The sequence below is a fragment of the Mus musculus genome, chromosome 9 (genome assembly GCF_000001635.26).
Source record: "Mus musculus strain C57BL/6J chromosome 9, GRCm38.p6 C57BL/6J".
NCBI lineage: Eukaryota > Metazoa > Chordata > Mammalia > Rodentia > Muridae > Mus > Mus musculus.
Genome location: NC_000075.6, coordinates 121,520,050 through 121,539,776, shown reverse-complemented (window position 1 = coordinate 121,539,776; position 19,727 = coordinate 121,520,050). Strand labels below are relative to the sequence as shown.

At 46.1% G+C, this 19,727-nt stretch overlaps 1 long non-coding RNA gene across 1 annotated transcript in view; it reads right to left on the bottom strand.

Moving 5' to 3' along the window:
• Positions 1 to 11,619: 11,619 nt before the first annotated feature.
• The window catches only part of Gm38661, a 36,500-nt gene continuing 28,392 nt past the window's right edge, over positions 11,620 to 19,727 (bottom strand). The window contains exons 3-5 of the long non-coding RNA XR_001779325.2: positions 16,461 to 16,649; positions 16,058 to 16,203; positions 11,620 to 11,735 (exon numbers count right to left, since the gene is read on the bottom strand). This is a non-coding gene — a long non-coding RNA (predicted gene, 38661). The remainder of the gene's footprint in view (positions 11,736 to 16,057; positions 16,204 to 16,460; positions 16,650 to 19,727) is intronic.

Below are 19,727 nucleotides of genomic sequence, written 5' to 3'. Positions count from 1 at the left end.
AGAACACAAGGCCCTTGATTGAGGGAGGAACATCAGGGCCTTGTCCCAGAGATCACAAAGGAAGGACCAGGCTGCCAGGAATCTCAGATATGTACCGTGACTCCATCCCGAAGAATCCAGGAACCCTTGCTCCAGAGAAGTCTGGGAGGTATAATGTGTGGCTGTAACACGGGAAGGAAAGCTGAGGGGCAGTACCAGGACAGAGGAGGGCTGTGTCTGTCTGTCTGTCTGTCTGTTCCTATGAAGGCTTTTCTCAGCCCTCCAAGTGAAACATCCAGAAGGAAAGGTAACAATGGACTCAAGTAAGTAAATATTACAAGCGTAACAGTGGAATCAAGTAAACACGTACTACAAACGTCACTCTGCTTTTGATATTTATTTGACATTTCATATTGGATTTTAAAATTTTTCCTCTGTGTGTGTATGTTGACGTGTGTATATGTGTAGGTATGTGTGTGTTTCTATGTTGGTATATGTTTGTATGTATGCAGGTACATGTGTGTATATGTTGATGTGTGTTTGTAGGTATGTAGGTGCATGTGTGTGTGTTTGTATGTGTGCAGCTTCATGTGTGTGTGCGCGTGCATGTGTGTGTGTCTATGCATGTGTGTGTGTATGTGTGTGTGTGCAGGCCAGAGGACAGTCTTGGTTGTTTCTCCAGCACTATCCTTACTTTCTTGGGACAGTGTCTGTCATGGGCCTAAAGCTCCCCCGAGTAGGCAGGCTCTGCTGGGTGGCAGGGAGCTCCAGAGATCCACTGGCTTGTCTCTACCTCTCCAATGCTGGGATTGCAAGTGTTTACATAGGTTCTGGGCATTTACTTGAGACCTAACGCTTGCATAGTAAACACAATCCTGGTGGAGCCATCTCCCCAGCTTTCACATTTGAACCTTAGCATCAATGACACTCTTGCCACCTAGTCAACAATGTGTTTTATCTATAAACGATTGTGGGCATTTTGCTTTGAAATTGTTTAGGAAAATTGATTTTCCAGAAGAGAACAAAACCATCAATGGTGGTTTTCTGTACCCCTAGAAAGCCATGGTGTCCCACCTGGTCTACTTTGAGATGCACGGATTGAAGCTGGAATGACAGAGCTGATAGCATGAGGGACTGACAGATGCCACCAGGGACTGAGTCAAGACTTCTTAGCTGTAAAGGTTTCCTCTCTTACCTTCAGGGTCAGAGCAGACAGGAGGAGCCCATGTGTGGCAGGGGATGGCTGGGCATCGGCCCTTCTCAGAGGAGCACAGAGACAGAGCAGTGAGCAACTGTCATCTCTAGTGGTTTTCACACTATCTATCATGCAGCTCCTTGTTGTACAGATTCACTCTCTTTCCAAAGCAATGAAAGTTTTCCTTTGTAATCGTCAAGCCTCTACATGCAAAGTGTTTAGTATTCTTGGGAAAGCCTGGTGAAAGACATCTTTGATAAAGTGGCAATCACTAGGCACTCAGCTTGTGCCTCGGGATCATTTATCACCTTACAATCAATGGGATTGATTTCATCTCTGAGCATTGTGACTCAGAGTGTTCCAGAGGCAACAGTTGCATTACTAAGTGTGACCAAGTTATTACTGTGAGAGGTGACAGATGGAATCTTGACAAGAATGGGGTTCAAGAACATCATGATCCCTGGATTCTTTCTGACCAGCCTCAAGACTGATGGAAAACAGCTCAAACCCCAAATTTACTGTCGTGTCTGTATCTCTCTTCTTGGAACTTAAGAACAGCCTTATTGACATTCTAATGGCCCAGTCACACTTTGTAGAAAGTGTGTATCTTCAGTTAAGATGACCAAGTATACTTTCTTGTCCCCACAAAACCTCTAGAAAGTGAGAAAAGTAAATCTTAAGCAAATCCATTGAAGTTCTGAGAAAAACCCAAAAGTCAGAAAGCAAATGGGACTAGGATGAGAATGCTAAAGCCCAGATCATGTAAGAGAGGGCTCTCAGAAAGGATGGTGCACAGTTAGAGGAACTCCATGTTTGAAGAAGCAGCTCTGGATGGGAAATGACGAAGGGAACATCCTTCCTTCTTATGCTAGGAGGGTGACAGTGCAGGGATGTGGATGCTAAGAAACACAAGTGTCCTTTGCAGTTGCTGATCCAGTAACAAGTTGTCGCCCATACTACCACAGACATGGAAATTCCTCACTACACAACCTCATCACCAATTATGGGCTGTGGTAAGGCAGACAGGCTTTCAGAACAAACTCAAATAAAACATGAACACTAAATCTCAATTTACAAAATATCTGGGGAAAAAATCTAGATTGTATGAATAAGACTTGTAAAACAGAGGAACAAACATCTAAGGAAGCCCAGACAACCAAACTGAATGTCACATGAAGATAGGAGAATTGGGGGCTGGAGAGGTGACTCAGTGGTTAAGAGCACTGACTGCTCTTCCAGGGAACCCGGGTTCAATTCCCAGCAACCATATGGCAGCTCAGAACTTTCTATAACTCCAGTTCCAGGGCATCCGACTCCCTCACACAGACATACATGCAGTCAAAACACCAATGTACATTTTTTTTTAATTGAAACATTTGTATCAAGCCTGTGGAGGTTTGAATGAGAATGGACCCCATAGGCTCATATGTTTGAATGTTTGGTCTTTAGTTAGAGGAGCTCTTTGGAAAGGATTAACAAGAGTAGCTTTGTTGGAGTAGGTGTGTTACTGGGGATAGGCTGTAAGGGTTCAGAAGCTCATTCCAGGCTCAATGTCTCTCCCAGTCTACAACTTGTGGATGAGGTGTTCGCTCTCAGCTACTTCTCCAGCAACATGCCTGACTTCTGTCACTCTCCCTGCCATGATGATGATCCACTGATCCACTGTAACTGTAAACAAGCCTCCAATTAAATGCTTTTCCTTGGCCATGGTGTTTCATGACAACCATAGAACAGTAATGAAGACAAAAATCAGTACCAGGAGTGGGGTGTTACTGTGACAGGTCTGACTATTCTACTTGTGGGTGGAATGTAGACACTGGGACTTTGTATTTAGGGAGTATTTGAATGTTATAAGTGGGACTTAATGGGCCATCCTAGTAGGAGCCTGGAAGATAGTAATGCTGAGAGTAATGTGGACTGTGCAGGCTGCTCAGCTCAAAGGGTTTCAGAAGGAAATATTATTAATATTTGCAGCTGGACTGCAGACCATTCTTGTAATATTTTGGCAAAGAATCTGGCTGCTTTTTGCTCTTCTAAAAATCTTCCTGAGGCTAAATTGAAGAGTTTTGAACTAATAATTGCCAGAGATTTCAAGACAGCCTTGTATTGATTGTGTCACATGGTTATTAGTGATCATTCTTACACAGACCTATAATGAAAAGAAGCAAATGGGGCAAAAGAAATATAAAATGCAGTCTGAGAAGAAAAGAAATTCCAGGAAATATAATGTTGTAGCCAAGACTTGTGCTCAAGGAAAGGAGAAGTTTACAGAGAAGTCTGATGATGCAAAATGAGATAAAAGGGAAGTAACCCCAGAGCAAGGCCATACTTGCCAAGGCCTGAGGGATTTCTCAGGCTTAAACAATAGTGGAAAGCTTATTGTAAATATAACTCAGAGGCGGGAGGAGCAGACATTAGTCCAAGCAGGCAGAAGAACTTGGCAGCTTGAGCAACCGTGTTTCTAGATTTAGAGTCAAGAAGAATATAGGTAAGGAGATGTACAATCATCCTCCAAAGCTCAGGAAAGCCCTTGGGTCCAGGTAAGTATCAGATGAGCGTCTACATGGAGGCCTGGAGAGGCCATTTTGTGAAGTTGTGAAGGTGAAGCCTGGATTGTGCTGGAGATCCCCAAGAAGTTAGAGATGCCAGAGTCATGGGATGGAGATTCCTAAGATGTTAGAGATGCCAGAGTCATGGATGCCTATCAAGGAGAGCAGCAGACCATCTGTGGAAACAAGGGAGAGAAGTGTGCTGCAGTCAACTAAGGTAAAGGAGTTGGAGATCTAAAGAGCAGTTTGACACCAGACACAGAGATGTAGAATGTAGAGTTTGTCTGCTGCTTTTTGGTCTTGTTTTGGTAAAATATCTGCTCATTTTACCCGTTCCCTCCATTTTGGAATGGTAACGAATAGTCTGATCATTGTAGGTTGGAAGTATATAATTTGCTTTTTATAAAATGATTCATTTATTTGCCTGGATGTATGTCTGTGTGAGTGCCAGGTCCCTTGGAGCTGTAGTTACAAACAGTTGTGAACTGCCATGTGGGTGCTGGGAATTGAACCAGGGTTCTGTGGAAGAATAGCAACCAGTACTCTTAACCACTGAGCCATCTCTCCAGCTTCATTTTTGTTTTTTAAGATTTTGTTTTTTTATTTTTAATCCATATGTATATGTTTGGGGTGGGTGGGTGTTAATGCAATGCCCATAGAAGCCAGAAGAGGTTGTCAGATCATCCCAAAACTGGAGTTACATGTGGTGTGAGCTAGCCCAAGTGAGTGCAGAGACTAAACTTATATCCTCTGTAATAGCAGCCGTCAGTGGTCTTAACCACAGAGCTATCTCTTCAGATCATCGTAATTTGCTTTTTGATTTTACATGGGGTTACAGTTATGAGATTGACTTGAAGAAGAAGCTTTGAAGTATGGACTTTTAAGCAGTGTTGAAACTGTTACAGACTGCTGGGGACTTTTGAAGTTGGACTGAACGTATTTTTGCGTTGTGATATGGCTAGGACCCTATGATGGCCAGGGAGTAGAATGTGGTGATTTGAATGAGAATGCTCCCCCTCCCCCAAGATCATCTGTTTGAATGCTTGGTCACCAATTAGTGGAACTGCTTGGGAAGGATTAAGAGGCGTGGCCCTATTGGAGTAGGTTTGGCCTTGTTAAAGGAGGCGTGTCACAAGAAATGGGCTTTGAGGTTTCAAAAGCACATACACACATACACATACACATACACACACACACACACACACACAGAGAGAGAGGGAGGGGGAAGAAGGGAGGGAGAGGAAGAGGGAGAGAGGGAGAGAGAATACAACCAAGTGTTTAGCAGAAGAGAAACATGGCTAAAGGGCAGACCATTGAGGTAGGAAATTATGCAAGAGAGTCTATCATCATATAGGGCAAACCGAGTAAGAGATGAACATGAAAGAGAAATTGAGATGTGAATTGTGGTATCAGTGGGTCATCATCATTAATGCGAGCTCTGGCTCATGGCATTACAGATACAGAGAATATGGACAGACAACTGAGTCAGCTCTCACTCAGTGCATAGCAAAACAGAAACCTTGCTGCATCTAAACCTGACCGTGAGTAAACTAGTCTACAGGAGGGATTTAGACTAAAGCCGTCTAAACGCTGAGTAAAGATGGGGGAATCGCCTAACGGACAATTCTGGCAGGAGGACAGAAGACCAGCACACTGAGAAGACTGTTTTAGCTTCCGTTCAGTCGCTCTGATAAAACTCGGGGACAAAAGTGGCTTGGGGGGGGGGGGGGGGGACAGGCTTATTCCACTTACAGATCTAGGTCACAGCCCATCATGGAAAGAAGCCAGGGCAGGACCTTGAAGGAAGGCCTTCACGCTATTCTACACAGCATTACCTCTGGCCAGGAACCTCAGAAGCCAAAGAACCATGCAACCACCAGGTTAGATGGACTGGTAGTAACCAGTCAGCTGTTTGCTGACTGGCTCAAGGAAGCTCACACCCAGTTATCTTTCTTATACATCCCTGGCCCTCCTGCCCAGGGAATGGTGCTGACCACAGTGGGCTGAATTCTCTCCCACAGTAATTAACAGTCCTGACAATCTTCCACAGACATGTCCTCAGGCCAGTTTTGATCTTGGGATTTCATCTGAGACTCATCTACTGACCAATTTCTAGGTTGTATCAAATTGGCAATTTAAGATAGAAGGGACAGGATATGCATATTAAAGATTGCACTCATGTAGGATCAAGTAGGGGCCAGCACTCTGCTGGAAGCTGAACTAAAGGCCATTTATGTTACTCGTTGTCAAAGAACTTGTCAACATTTTCCCTGTGTCCTGGAAATTTGAGTGAAGCTGAGTTTTAAAAAATGGGATAATTAATTTGGCAGAGCAGTGTTCACGACATTGGGGGTGTGGCGTGGTTATTCCTCGGCTGCTTTTATCTTGCCTTACAGTGAGACTTGGGACTAAAGAGCAGAGCAGAAGGATTTGAAAAACACCCAGTCGAGCTAAGGAGAGGAATGAGTTAAAGTTTGCATACATTGTGTGTGGTCATCAAAGAGACTGAAGCCATTAAAATGAGGCCTGGCGCTTTCCATGGAGGAAATAGGAAAGAAATCAGCCCCATCTGCTGTAGGCTCCCGAGTGTAATAAGAAGTTCATTGTAGCCCAGGCTGGCCTTGAACTCATGATCCTCCTGCCTCAGTCTCCTGAGTGTTGGGATTACAGATGTGTACCACTGCATCTGCCACCGCCGAATGTTTCTTGTTAGTTGAAGGATGATTCCTGTCTTGGGAGAAATTGCCTGCTCTGACAGACAGGAGCAGTCTGAGTTCCCTGAAGGGCAGATCATGAAGCCCTCACAGGGGGATGAGAGAACTTGGCCTCACTGAAGAGGAAGCCACAAGAAAGTGTAAGATGGAAGGGTTGAATTTGACACTAGTACAACTCTAGGGCAATGGCCAATGGATGTCATTGGGAAAGTGTTTCAAATACAGCGGTGGCTCAGTCCAGAGGCTGCCAACCAAACCAGCCCAGAGAAAAGCAATTCCAGCAATGTCACTGCATACTTCATTGTTCAAGTGGCTTAAAATGTATGGAGTCCCAAACCAACACTCTGGAGAGTGCTTGAGATCTCCAGCCTCCATAGGTGTGGAGGGCATCCTCGAGCAAGCACACACAATTGCTTCAAGTCGGTCTTCTCTTCCTCTCTGTTCTCCTGAGCAGAGTGCTGGGGAGAGTCAAGCGCAAAGCCTGGTCTGGTGGACAAAGAAAACGATGTTTACACTCATAAAAAATTCAGCCCTAATTATACCCCTGGAAGCCAGCAGGCATTGTGAGATCATGTGCCCAGGGTGTTCATCTTGTTAATAGTTGCTGGCCACGGGTACTTATTTTCCGTGCCATTCATAAAGCCTTTGTGACGGGCAGAAACTGCTTGCGTCAGTCCACGAAATTATAAGATAGAAAGAACATTATGGTAATACTTTGGGAATATTTTTATTTAGCATTCGGTCATAAGAATGTCTTTCCTCGGGGCTGGTGAGATGGCTCAGTGGGTAAGAGCACCCGACTGCTCTTCCAAAGGTCCAGAGTTCAAATCCCAGCAACCACATGGTGGCTCACAACCATCCGTAACAAGATCTGACTCCCTCTTCTGGAGTGTTTGAAGACAGCTACAGTGTACTTACATATAATAAATAAATAAATCTTAAAAAAAAAAAAAAAAAAAAAAAAAAAAAAAAAAAAAAAAGAATGTCTTTCCTCTCGTTAGCGATGTATCCTAGCAGATAAATGAAGCAGGGATCGTAGCAGGGCCCTTAGAATTGTGTGACCCAGCGCTGGAGAAACAGCTTGATCCAAAACCAAGTGTTAGCAGGGCCAAGCTCCTTTGAAGACTCCAGGGCGCAGAGTCCTTCTTTGCTTCTTAAGTCTCTGGTGCTTCCCAGAGTTTGCTGGCTGCTACTGAGACACACACTTCCTGTTTTCATGTGTACTGTCCCCCACATACCCTCCCCAGTCCCCTGCACCTCTGTGGTGTGATGTCCTCTCCTCTTCCTGTAAAGATGTTAATCATGGGAAGGTTCGAACTTGAAACTCTTAGATAATTACATCTGCGAGTTGTGTTCCATCCTGAGGCGTCTGGTGTGCACTAGCTTTGAGGGACACTCACTATCTAACCAGGAGGCAACTCCTGCCCCACACGTGCTCTCTGATATGTTGCATTTCCTCACAGAGAGTCTGGAGTCTGGATTTCTGGCTTTTGTACATCCAGAGTTTTGGGTTTGTTTGGTTTTATTTTGTTTGATTTCCGGACTCTTTGGTTTTCCTCACGGGGCACACAAAGCAGGCACTGAGTCTCTGAGGCACCACCTCACCTCCTGGATGCTGTTCATACTTCCCGTTCATCTGGTCCATCTCCACAGTCACCACTTCAGTTCATGCTCTCTTCCCCATGATTGGCTCACAGCAGATTTCCTCACTTCCAGCCTTTAGCATCTAGAATGTTCTCTGTAAGTCTGACAAGTCTTTCTCCTACATACAAACTTTTGATGAACTGATTAACTACAAACTTCATCATGATCTATACTTCTCAACTCCATCTTCCCAGAACAAAAAAAAAAAAAAAAAGACTTCCCTGATCAGCCCAGGCTAGCCTTTCTTCACCAGACTTCCCTGATCAGCCCAGGCTAGCCTTTCTTCACCAGACTTCCCTGATCAGCCCAGGCTAGCCTTTCTTCACCACACTTCCCTGATCAGCCCAGGCTAGCCTTTCTTCACCAGACTTCCCTGATCAGCCCAGGCTAGCCTTCCTTCCCCAGACTTCCCTGATCAGCTCAGGCTAGCCTTCCTTCCCCAGACTTCCCTGATCAGCCCAGGCTAGCCTTCCTTCCCCAGACTTCCCTGATCAGCCCAGGCTAGGCTTTCTTCCCCAGAACTCCAGCTTGTCATTAGTGTTACTGTGCTATAACAGAAGAAAAGGAAGATAGGTTTGTGACTTATGTCAGAATTTATTGAATAACAATAAATTCACAACCCATGTTGGCTTAGTTATAGTCCTAATTTTCCTTAATAACGAACTATTGGCAATCACAGGTTCTAACCTTAATTATTTAATTCTAATTTTAGTTATTAGACTTGGCTCTCAGGTCAGACACTACATTTCATATTGTAATATGCTACCTACATAATATAGGTTGCTAAACTTATAGATGCAACTATTGCCATCTAGGAGTCTTGATTCTGGTAATTTTCTCTGTCAAAGAACAGAAAGGTAGGAAAATGCCCAGTTGCAATAAGTAACAGTGGGGGAATCTCAGACACAGCAGACAGAATAAACCAGTAAAGAAAGGCTTTTATTAGAAGTGAGGATGGACAGACCGACAGACAGACAGACACACACACACGGAATGGACAGGTGGCTCTATGACAGAGCTATCAGTCTTCATTGTCCTCTAAATGGAGCCACATGTTGCCCTGAAAAATGAAGTGTAAAATGGGAGAGGGGCATAGTCTGGGCATCACAGTAACTGAACTGTTCAAGGGGTGATTTTTAGCATTTCATCTTTCCTGCTAACTAGTCTTCTACCCAGAGGAGACTGGTTTAAGGTTTGTGGGCAGGAGAGTAGCAATGACTAGGGTCTCTGGGAGGGACAATATCAGAAACTGTCCCGATCATTACTCGAATGCCAGTCTACTGGGAAGGTTGGCATGAGCACCCTTCTCTGTGGGTTAGCTGGGTCATAGACTTGGCATGAGGGACTCTTCTCCCACAGACCAGCTAAGCAACAGGCACGTAGACAGCGTCATCAGACCTCTGTTTGGAACAGGCAAGGGTGTCTTCTCTCATAGCAGGTGGCAGCCTCCATGTCCCAGAGGGCATTTCCAGGTCATGCCTGGTTCCCACAGGTGCATCTGGGGCTGCCTTTCCAAAAAGACAAGCTTCCAGCGGTTTTCCACACGCAACAGCCACACCCTCTACAGAGAAGGGCCACAAAGAACAGCCGAGTACGGCCATCTGGCAGGAGTGAAGATACTCTAAGGAGACACTTGTGTCCCCCCTCCATTGGCTATCAGACTACTGAAACAAAAGACCCCAAGAAATTAGGATTTTCCTGGAATCTCATGCTAGGAGAAAGAAAAGTCAGAAATGCTAATGGCTGGTACCAACTGGAGGGGAATCCTGACCTGAAGGAAGAAATTTCATACGGTTTGGCCTGTAAGACACTTAACAGGAAGGAGAGGAACTAAAACAATATGGTGGGCTGGTTAGGAAACCCCCCTTGACCAGGGCCTCTTAGCTATACACACCCCTGCTCCCTGTTTAAACCTAAACTCTGTCAGGATCCCTAAATGGTGGGGTCAGGGTCCCTAAGGATACGGAAGCAGCATCTCTGGACTTCTTAGCTTATCTTTCCCATGACTCAAACAAGCATTGGCGAAACCTCTCTTCTCTGCTTCGCAGAAGTAATTCTCTTGCTAATTGGCCTTGAGGATGGGTGGTTGGGCTTCCCAGGTCCAGGCTCTGACACCAAAAACTTCAGAGAAAGTGGCTTGAAGAGCACAGAGACCTGAGCGTCTGAAAGACCAGCAGAAAGGACCATGAATGAGCCTGATGCTGAGGCAGGGACTCAGATGCCAGCCTCAGGGAGCACTGGGACAGAAAGAGCACGGTGGCGTGAGGAACATATGAGGCAGTGGTTGTAACATGTCAGGAAGGGGGAAAAGACTGACAGAAAAGCTGGGCTGGGCAGAGGTCAGGTCCTCAGTGTCTCTGCATCTGCCCCTGGGACTCATGGGGATGAGCATTACCCAGCTGCCCCAATAAGGATGACCTCAATGGCTGATCTTTTCCTGAGCAGAGCATAGCTACCCTTCCTGAGCACAGCAGGGAGGAGTCAGGTCCGTAGATCATGTCTGCAGTGACAACCTCCTACAGTGGAGGAGATCTTCAAGGGGAGGCCTGGCCTGGCTTCCCGTTGCCCCTAACAACACTATGTTGAGGATTTCCAGCTGTTCTTCTGAGTAAGGTCTTCAGTCCCCATGAGGGAGGCCATGGTTCCCCTTGCTTTGTAGCCTAGCTCCTCTTTCTTTCTTTTTCCTTAGCTGTCTCCCCTACATCGATAACTCCAACTAGACAATACACCACAGGCAAATGAAATTCATTCTTGGGCGCCACTATTCTGCTGGTCTATGGTGGTACCAAGGACCTTGATCAGTTGTGTGAAAAAAGAAAGACCTCCTGTCAGAAATCAGCGTTAATGTGGAAAGTGACCTAGGCCACGCCCCAGTCCCTGCCTTGCGCTCTCCCATAGACTGCTTTGATCTGGAGGCCATCTGACCTCATGCACTCTCTGAAGTGTTTCAGTTGACTGACGTCTTTATTCTCTATTTCAGTGTACCCAAAATAACTTCCCTTTGATACCTGCTTCTCAGGGGGGAAAAGTAAAAAAGTCTAGAATGTTATTTGGGTTGTCTACCCCTAAGGCATCTTTTGTGTCTAGTGGCAGTTGGATAGGGAAGGTCGAGGGACATGGGACAGTCAGAGCCAGCATCTTTCTATAACAGTGAATGTTGTGAGATTTATTTTTTATAGATATGGCCAAAGATAGCCTCAGACTCCCATCCTCCTGTCTCTACATCTCCAGTGCTAGGATTATAGGTCTGGGCTGCTGTGCCCAGCATGGTCTGACTTCTTTGAAGTAATGCACACCCATCCTATTTAATGAGAATAAGGAGGGGTGCTCTTTTTCTTAGTTGCGTTCTGCATGCTCCATGCTGAGAGTAGCAACCTGGAATTTGAATTTACTGATTTGTTTACATTCCCTGGGGCCAATGGTGGGGTCACTCCCTATCCACTGGCTTGGATAGGAATGGAGGACAGGTTGCTGTTGGCATTAGGGAGTACTTGGCAAGCTTTTGTGACATTTTTGTATGCCACAATGATTGGCCCTTTCTTCTCTGTGCTCCAAGAACACAGTCTACTCTGTACCCACCTCTACGCTTTCCTCTCGGCAGACAGAATGCTTCTGAGCTGAGAGTCCTATTTATCCATTTCTGCACTTCCAGCCCTGAAAGACAGAAGCCGAATGAAGAGAGATCCAGTGAGTCACTCCCAGGGGCATTACGGACTCTCCACACCTGTCATGGGTGAACTGCCCACCAAGGTGACCGAGGCCTATGTACAAAAATGGGGTTGACACCGACCTGTGCAGCGCAACAACATTAAAACAGCTGAATTCAATGCAGGAGCCAGAGCGAATCGAAAACCACTGATTCTCAGAGTGTAAAGCCACAGGCTGAGCTGCAGAATCAGCAGAGACTCACTGATGAAAATTTACAGTTGAAGCCTTTTCAAAGAAGTAAAAGCTAACGTTCTGTGAAGAGTGTAACCTGTCACCAGTCACTCTTCCTCCTATGACAAAATGCCTGACAAGAAGCAACCCATGGGAAGATTTACTTTTGCTCACGGTCTGAGAGGACACAGTCTGTCTTAACCAGAGTTTCTATTCCTTCACAAAACATAATGACAAAGAAGCAAGCTGGGGAGGAAAGGGTTTATTAGGCTTACTCTTCCACATTGCTGCTCATCACCAAGGGAAGTCAGGACAGGAACTCACACAGGGCAGGAACTTAGAGGCAGGAGCTGATGCAGAAGCTGTGGAGGGTGCTGCTTACTGGCTTGCTTCCCCTGGCTTGCTCAGCTTGCTCTCTTATAGAACCCAGGACTACCAGTCCAGGGATGGCACCACCCACAATGGGCCCCTCGACCCTTGATCACTAATTGAGAAAATGATCTTATGGAGGCAGTTCCTCAAGGGAGGCTCCTTTCTCTGTGATAACTCCAGCTTGTGTCAAGTTGACACACAAAACCAGCCAGTACACAGTCCATCTGGGCAGGAAGGCTTGGTGGTTGGTTCCACTCCTCAGCCCCCTTCATCTTGGTGGGACAGAAGCAGAGAGGAATGCTGGCATTCATTTCTTTCTCTTTTTCCCTCTTTTATTCAGTCGAGGAGCCCAGCCCATGCGGTGGTTCAGCTGACATTCAGCATGGGACTTCCTTCCTCAGTCAAACCCCTCTGGGAACACTCTCCCAGAAAAACCCAGAAGTGTGTCTCCCAGGTGACTCCAAATCCAATCAAGCTGACAATGCAAGTTACCCATCAGGAGTCCCCCCCCTCCCCTTTGTCACCACCCAACATTAGCAAAAGAAGAAATCCTTTTGAAGTAGGGGGTTGGGAAGATACCTCAGGGGTTAAGAATGCTCTTGGCTCTTCCAGGGGACAAGTTTGGTTCCCAGCACCCACCATCTCCTGTAACTCAAGCTCCAGGGGAACTGATGCTGTATTCTGGCTCCCTTAAGCACTCACATGACAAGCAGCATATACGCATGTGCACACACACACACACACACACACACATATATATATATAATGTTAAAGTTGTGAATTTTACCAGTACATCATCCCACACGCTGAGCCTGAAAGAGAAGGACTTGGAACAGCAGAGGATAACTTCTCTGTGGTTGGTGAGGACGAAGGATGGGATGCAGGAACTTGCCAATCAAATCTCTATTTCATGCACACTTGTCATTTAAAAAAAATTCATCAGTGCTAATAATACGAAACTCCTTGAATTTTAAAACCAATAACACAGCAGAACAGATGTGGTGTTAATTAGACATGGTAGTAATTAGCATTTCTATAATGGCGTCTCCAGAGAAGATGTGGCAACGAATATGAATACAAGAGAGTAATAGAGTAATCAGCCCTTCCACTGAATTAATTGACACTCTGGGCTTCATCCTGCAAGCAGAGTGTGAGACACGTCCACACAGTAACATCAGAGCCAACCTAAAAATGCCAGGACATCATGAAACAACGTGGCAGGACCCATATCTACTTCTTCAAAATGACGTGGTAGTTACTGCTGTGCCTCAGAAGCGCAGCCACGGGTCTTCGTGCCCAGCCCACAGACACTGTCAATATAAGAGCAGGTATTGAACGAGGAAGTGGGAACATTGTTAAGTGAACAGAGGCTAAGGATACATAAAACAGAATTCTGCTTCTTTTCTAAAAGGTGATGTATTGACTTCAGGTATATTTATTTTTCATATCTGTATAAACAAAAAATATCTGATGCCAAACTGCAACTGTGATTCCTGCTGACGAAAGGACAGAGAAGATGGGCAGGGAATTTCCACTCCAGAAAAAGAGCGACCCACGCCCCAGAAGGAGAGCAGCTCAAAGCGCAGAAGACACAGTCAATACATAGACCTTCACATCAGCACAACTAGACTCTTAGAAGATAATTAGCTAACATGTTTATTTAAGAGACAAGATGATTCTGTGGCTAATAGCGTCTGCTCCCAGCCTGACAACCTGTGTTTAATACCTGGGACCCATTCAGTAAGAGGGAAAAGACTCAGCTAGGTTGCTGTCTCCTGACTTCCATGTGTGTGCTATGGCCTGTGTGCCCACAAACACATACACAGGCATACGCAAATATATAAAACACATAGTTTTGTAAGTCAAAGAATATGTGAAGCCTTCAAACGGGTTATGGCTGATTTTTGCTCTTGTTTGTTCATGACAAGTTCTCATGTATCCCAGGCAGACGATACAAGCTGGATACATAGCTGCGGATGGCCTTGAACTCCTCATCCTCCTGCCTCCACCTCTCCAGGGTGGAGGTGACAGGTACGTACTGCCACACCCAGAGTTCTGGGTCTGAGGTTCTGAGTGTTATTCTCTCTCTCTCTCTCTCTCTCTCTCTCTCTCTCTCTCCCTCTCTCTCTGCATTTTTCAAGGTATCAAAATGCAGATGTATTACTTTATCATATAAGTTTACACCCACACTTACTTCCTATTATTAGAATGGGGAAACATTGTCAGCTCTGGGAAGCTTCTTAGCTGTGGAGGTATGTTCCCTTTATCAGCAACTGAAGGGAGGTTGCCTGGACCCCCTGTCTATACAGAAAGAAAAACGCTCCCAGTAACGGGTAGTCTCACCCAGCAATTCAGTTCTTTGTCACTGATGCTCTTGATCCCCAGACCACATGAGAATGTATCTCTCAACGAATCTCTTCTGAGGTCAGCCACGATATCCTCTCTTCATTTGTGGAACTCATATGCCAAGGCTCAGTGTGTGTGCAGGCCTCCCCACAGCTCCACGGGTCCCTGTGGCTAGGCTCTCCTCAACAGACTGAAAAGGCCTAGCACCCGACCTCAGACCAGTTTTGAGCAAATAAACAAACAGCACACAGTGGGTGTACATTTGAGGAATCCCGGTGCATATCCCAGAATGCCTGGGGAGAAGACCAACAGCATGTTCAACTATCAGGAATGCTGGTTCCTGCCAGGCAGGAAGCCTCTTTGGACAGCTTTTCAGGCAACAGATGAGACAGACAGGAAGAGAGAGAAGTCAAAGGAACGAGCCATGTGTTAGATTCTGAACAAATTAGGCAACATGTTGGAAGTGTCGCTGGGGATTTTAAAAAAATATATTTATTTATTCCATTTTATGTGTATAAATATTTCACCTATATGTGTGTGTATGTACCACATGCATGCAGGGTGCCTACAGAGGTCAAAGGAGAGCATCAGATCCCCTGAAAATGGAGTTACAGAACTGTGAGTGTCATGTGTATGCTGGGAACCAAACTTAGATTCTCTGCAGTGGCAGAACGCCATCTTTCCAGCCCTGGTTTGTGATGGCTGCAATAAAAAGTGTCCTCCATGGGCTCATGGCCCCAGGCAGCGGAGCTGCTCAGGGAGGAAAGAGCTTATTTTGCTTTATACTTTCAGGCCATTGCTGGAAGTCATGGCAGGTAAATCAGGAGTTGAAGCAGAAACCACAGAGGATCTCTGTTTACTGGCTTGCTCAGACACCTTTTTTATATGCTGAACCACCAGCCTAGGGTAGTTACCGCCCACAGTGGGCTGGCCACTCCTACATCAATTAACAACTTAGAAAATGTCTCACACATAAGTCCACGGGATAATCCAATGGAGGCAATCCTCCAGTTGAGGTTACCTTTACCAAGGAGATTCAGTTGCCAATTGAAGCTAACTATGGCATCATAAAAAGTAAACAGGGTTCCTTTTGAGAGATAAATTCTAATCCTCTTTGTTTAAGAAGCCAATGGGCATTTTATCCCAATGAAGCTAAATCCTTGAGTAGCAAGAATAAGTCACTAGAAACAAAACTGTCTAACCTCTTCAGAGCATCTCTCTCCCAAAGGCCAGGGGTCGTTTCTTCATTGCTTGGGGGAAAGTGGGGTGGCCCAACAACACTGTACCTGACAGTTTTGGTTTTTGTAAGCAGAGAGCACAGAAGTATTCTCATCAAAGCTTGAATCTACAGCAGACAGGCAGGAGGCTAGAACACAGACCTGGGTTCAGGGACTGGTGGAGGCTCAGCCATTAAGATCACTGGGGTGTTCTTCCAAAGGATCCAGGTTCAATTCTGAGCACCCATGGTAGCTCACGACCATCTGTAACTCCAGTCCCATGGCATTTGATGCCTTCTTCTGGTATCCTAGGGCATCAGACACAAATGTGGGGCATAGACACACATACAGTCTCTATATATTATATATAAATAATTTTACTAGCAAGAAGTCCTGAGCGTGGCCAGGCAGTTGGCTCAGGGGACAGAGTGCTTGCTACACAAGGGTGGGGGCCTGAGTTTGGATCCCTATCGCCACCTTAAAGCCAGGCATGACGGTGCACGCTTATGGCCCTAGTGTTGGGGGTGGGGGGACCTAGAGGGGCAGGGAGGTTCCGGGGATTCACCTGTTTCCCGTCATCCATCTCGCTGTAGTGGAAGTGCAGGCAGGTGTGCCACTGAGTCTGGAGGAGATTCTGGAGACCTGAACATGGGTGCTCACACTTGAGTAGCAAACGCTTCACTCGCTGAGCCATCTCCCTAGGCTCCTGGTACAGTTTTCATCGTATCTGCTGTCCCCTCCGTTACATAGAACTCTGGTGTTTATAAATATGGCAAAGATAGATATGTTTATCATTCCTAATTCTGTTTGATGATTTTCCCCTCGTTTATTCTTGATTGAAGTTGTCACAGCTTCTTTGTGTGTGTGTGTGCTTCTCCAAAAAAAAAAAAAAAAAAAAAAAAGAGAAATAAGAGAGGAATCTGGGAACATAACTTCTCAGTCAGACGCTTGCTGAGTAGTATGTGCAAAGCCCCAGACTCAATCCCAACTCCTCAAGAAAGGAGGCAGGAGAGAGTAAGAAGACTGTATTTATAGTCGGCGTGGTGGCGCTCGCCTTTAATCCCAGCACTTGGGAGGCAGAGGCAGGTGGATTTCTGAGTTGGAGGCCAGCCTGGTCTACAAAGTGAGTTCCAGGATAGCCAGGGCTACACAGAGAAACCCTGTCTCAAAAATACAAGAAAGAAAGAAAGAAAGAGAGAGAGAGAGAGAGAGAGAGAGAGAGAGAGAGAAAGGGAGGGAGGGAGGGAGGGGGGGAGGGAGGGAAAAGAAGGAAGAGAAAAAGATAAGAGATAAAAGAAAAGAAAACTGTATTTACATGAGTCTTGGTTCTGTGTCATCCATGCCTTCTTGATATTCATTTTATTTACTTCTGGGATTCGTTTGAAGTTCCTTTTTAGAATTTTCATTTGAAAGCTCCATTCACTTAAAGCATAGAAACCCTAATAAGCATGCTAAAGGTATGTCATTCATTTATGATCCGTCCATAGCCCCACCCCCTTAGAGCAGCAGACAGAGTAGCCACCTCACAGTGAGGCTGTAGGTCCAGTTTGATGTTTTTCCTCCTTAACTGGGAGATTTTGGAAGGACTATTTCTATCCTGGATGAATGAGTGGTTCTGGGAAGTGGTGAATTTTATTTCCTCTTAATTTTCTCCCTGTGAGGTTTTCCTTTCATCAAGTTTGAAATCTAAAATTCTCTGTTTCTCTCTGTGTGTCTGTCTCTCTATCTCTGTCTCTCTCTGTGTCTCTCTCTGTGTCTCTCTCTGTGTCTCTCTCTGTCTGTTTCTCTGTCTCTCTGCCTCTGTCTTTCTGTCTCTCTCTCTCTCTCTCTCTCTCTCTCTCTCTCTCTCTCTCTCTCTCTCGCTCTCTCTCTCTCACACACACACCTGTTTAGAAGAAATGCCTCTTTTTAAGTTGGATGCAGAGGTTGTAATATTAACAGTTAATTAATCAAACTCCAGGACTGTGAGCCAAATGCCTCTAGATCTTGTGATCTGCATATTAACACCAGACAGAGATAAGTTAATCTTTATGTTAAAAGCTATTGCTGTAAAGCAGAGAACCTTCAAAGCCCAGAGCTTATAACAGCTGTGTCTGTTATCAATGCCTTATCTGTGGTCAACAGGAGTTGCGTTGATCTAGGAAGGCCTTGGCTGAGAGTAAGTGGTGGCCAGGAGGCTGGTGGTCCTGTTTCTAGCTATAGGTCTAAAGGTCAGCTGAGGTGCCTGGTTAATTCTGGACCTTGAAAGGTTGGAGTTCAAGGGAGACCATGAGGCAGATTGTCCTTTGGGGCTAAGAGAGTTATTGGAAGAGTTTTTAACACTGCAGGCAGACAGACAGACAGCAGTATGCTGGGGGCTCTGATGAGAGTTCATTCAGGCTCACATGCAGACTGGGGTCCTTCTTATAGGTCTCAGAGGCAGCGAGGAGGAGGAGCACACCTGGGGAGGTGCACCCACTATGCGGAGGAGGTGTGGCCTTCACAGCCCTCTGAGGTCCCACAGTCTGGCAGCCTGAGATCTTGGGGAAGCAGGAGTAGCACCTGTCATTCTGCTGGGATCGGAGCACCTGTGGGGGGGGGGGTCTCTTAGGAGTTAGAGGTTCCCAGGTGGCCTCTCTTCACAGGGAGCTTACAGAACAGATCACACAGTAGGACTACAGCTCACACTGATCTGGGAGAGAAGGAACTGCTGTTCTTATCTCCCTCTAGCCTGTTTTTACCAGTCAAACCCCACTCAGAAACTATCCCCAGTCTTTCTCTTCCATGCCATCTGGCTCCTCCTTAATTATTTGAGAACCCTGATCTCATTTTTCAAAGGGTGGCAGAGGAAGTGCAGGCAGAGTAACCAACTGAAGCAATCCAGTGGGATACTCGAGTTTGGTGTCCCACACAAGAGAGGGACCCCGAGGACACAGCAGGTCTGGAAGTAATGGTAGGGATGAGACCGATCTACAGAGAGAGTCCAGGAGAATCCAGGCCAGAGCTGTCTTCTGAGTGGACTGGAAGGTAGAGAGAGAGAAAGGGATGCCACAGGGGGAGGACGGACAGAAGGAGAGTGGGGACAGAGTTCTCCTGCCTGGCAGTTATGAAACCATCCACAGATCTGCTCTAGCACATAAATATGACCCCAGGGGAGAGGAATCGGCAGAGGTCAGTGGGATCCAGCTCCTACAGATGGTGTGGGGGGGGGGGCGGTGAGAGAGAGGCAGGGACAGGAGGCTGTAGACACCAGAGAGAGAAAGGGCAAGGGTTTACTGAGGCGAGGATCTCACTGGCTGTACTCAGTGCAGGGAGAGAGGACCTTTCCCGAATGGGAAGATGGGAACCAGACTCAGAGAAGCTGCCGGTGTAGGGTCACACCCTCCATCATGGGAGAGCACACAATGGGACCAGCCTCCTTGCATTCTGATGCACATACAATGAAGATGAAATCAGGGCAGCAGGTAGAGACAGCCTGGGAGCCAAGAGGAGATGCTGAAGAAAGCTTTGGGACCACTTCAGCAGTGAGTGCAGAGGAGACATGGCCAGAGACACCTGTAGCTCAGGAGTCCCTTTATTTCCAGTGTCTAAAGGAGCAAATAGCTCTCAGGCTGCTTTCCCCAGAAACTGGGTCATGTTGCTCACCAAAATAGCGTCGGCCTGGAGGAGCATGAGCAGGAGGGCGCAGCGGCCTCTTATTCACAGGTCCCAGCCTGAAATATTTCTCTCTAGGGATAAAAACTTATATAATAAACAAGAGATAGAAGCTCGGCTCTGGAAGTGGAAAAAGACTGTTAAAGAAGTTTCTTTCCCTTGTCTATAGTTTTGGTTTGGTTTGGTTCAGTTGTTTTGT